This window comes from Necator americanus, chromosome II (genome assembly GCF_031761385.1).
Source record: "Necator americanus strain Aroian chromosome II, whole genome shotgun sequence".
Classification (NCBI taxonomy): domain Eukaryota; kingdom Metazoa; phylum Nematoda; class Chromadorea; order Rhabditida; family Ancylostomatidae; genus Necator; species Necator americanus.
Window position 1 is genome coordinate 22,666,228 of NC_087372.1, and position 2,360 is coordinate 22,668,587.

Consider the following 2,360-nt stretch of genomic DNA (forward strand, 5'->3'; position numbering starts at 1 on the left):
TTTAGTTATTTTCGGTTTTCCGTTTGATATTCTAAAGTCTGTGTCTGAGGATTTCAAGCAAGAATTTCACGAAAATATGATTTATTGCAAAGAAGTACATTTAAAAAAACTCTTGTAAAAATGTTTTGCACAACTTAGACGTGTAACATCAGCTTACTTGTACCAACAAAACTTTGATATTAGCTCGAACTGCAAATGTCGAGGGATCCATAAGGGGATGATCCGTCCCTCCTTGACTCTTTTGGCATTTACCCAGTGGATGAAACAAAACTAAAAACGAGATGTGGACAAAAATATCTGCTGTTGTTATGCTCTTTTCTCACAATGTACTCTCTTAAAAGAACGGCACAACATAATAATGCGCAGGAAGGACCACTGGAGTCCTCGTTTTGAAACTCCGAGAAACACAACACTCGCTAGTTACTCCCTTTGAGGTTACTGTTATAAATAAGTCTCCGTCTATGTGTAACAATTATTTCGTTCATGAGCCACTATTGCTACGGAAAAAATGCAGCAATGTCATCTTTCTATTCTTCCTTGTTGTTCTTCACATCACGTGCGAGAAAAACTGACTAAAAGTCCTCTCTCTGCTCATATTGAACTTCAGCAATCAAATTGGACTTGCTTTTTTCTTTAGTCCGTAACTCCGTGCGGTTCCTACTGCCTCCAGAGATTTTAAAGTAGCTAGCGTGCGACGCAATTGTTTGACAACCATAATTAGGCTAATTTTCGGACGAAGAAGTGCTTTGTTTCAAGAATTTCTGATGTTCAATGCTCTTGTGGCCCTATTCCAGATGCGTTCGGGTGATCACCGGTCCTGTATTAGCCCTGGCACTGAGGGATTTTACACTTTCTCTCCCTTCCCTGATACTTTGAGGTCGTCAATCGATCGCACGTATTTCTTCATCCTGCTTCTGATCAACGTGCGTGGCTTGCTATTTCGTTTCTCCAATGAGTTTTCGTTATGCGTGAGCTCTCTGTGCAGCAGAGCTACGGCGGCTCATTTGCATTACCCATCCCTTCTTAAATAAGTGTCCTTGCCGTCCAAAGAACTAATCTCACTTCGTCACCAATCTCGTGTATTGTTCTGCCACTAACGAAATGTGGGAAATCATTTTGCTTTTTCGTCTCTGAAAAGAATTGCTTTGTCTCTAGTGAAAAAACTGTCGTAATTTTTGTTGCGAAATATTTCTTCATCATGGTCCTCACTTCATTAGGCTCATAAGGACAGCCCAAACGTAGTGATTTGTGGATCGTCTCTTCTTAAGGCAGTAGTTTGGTGGGTTCAGAGTGAAGTTGAAATTGTCATCCTGCTACAAATCCAAATGCGAGAATTCTTCCTGAATTCATTACTGCACCTCTCATGGTGATCGCACTTATATTTCCATGCTACTAAAGTTTTGGTTTTGAGATATTATCTTCCAACATTTAATTTCCTTCTCAACATCTGCATTAAATTCATTAAAATGTTGGACTATAACTAGTGAAGAAATACTTCTGGAGTTCTTTATATTTTTGCATGAATTTTTTTCCAGTGAGGAGTATCAAATGCTCTGCGTCGATGAGAAGTGGACAGAAAAAGTCATGGCAAATACTTTGACGTCCGAGGCTTCTAAAAGCGTACTGAGAGCTGAAATTTGTCTTCGTGCGTTTTTCGCAAAAGCAAGAGACCTAATGTTGATATGTAAGGTACTTCCATGATGTTGTGAGAACAAATTTCGCACATTTTAACATGACTCTTTGGAAAACAAGCTTGTAACTTAAACTCATGAGCACCCCTCAACCCAGGAAATCGATGGAGTCTAAATTTGCTGCGAACTCAGTGTTAAATTCGAAAGACAGGGAAAGTTTTTGATAGTCATACGTAAAATCAAAAGAATTTATCGGCAAGTATTGGTAATAAAGAATGAGATGTTCTTTTTTGGTATATAATCGAATATTTTCTACCACTCCACAGCTTAATTTGGGAGAAATCTTGAATTTTTCGTTGTTTTTACACTTCTTTAATTCACGATCTTCCTCCTTCCACCTTGCTTCAATGAAAAGTCCTTATTCCTTCCAGACTTTGAATGTATATGTGACGCTTTTCCGACGGGAACACTCAGATAGTTACGGCTAGATTTACACCTTGTCAATTTCAGTCCATGTCATCTGGTTTGTGAAGCAGGCTAGGCGAGCTGAAGAGGAACAAGGTGCCGCATTCGAAATTCACCATAGCAGAGGGGTCAGGGCTCGACAGCGGCGGCGACGTTGCTACCTCAGCGACTGCGGAGCTTTTGGACTGCGGAGCGCCTGTCGTCATCTCGGGGACCACGAAATCGCGCGGCGGGGACCGACCTCTCCTCAGTGCCCAAAAACGC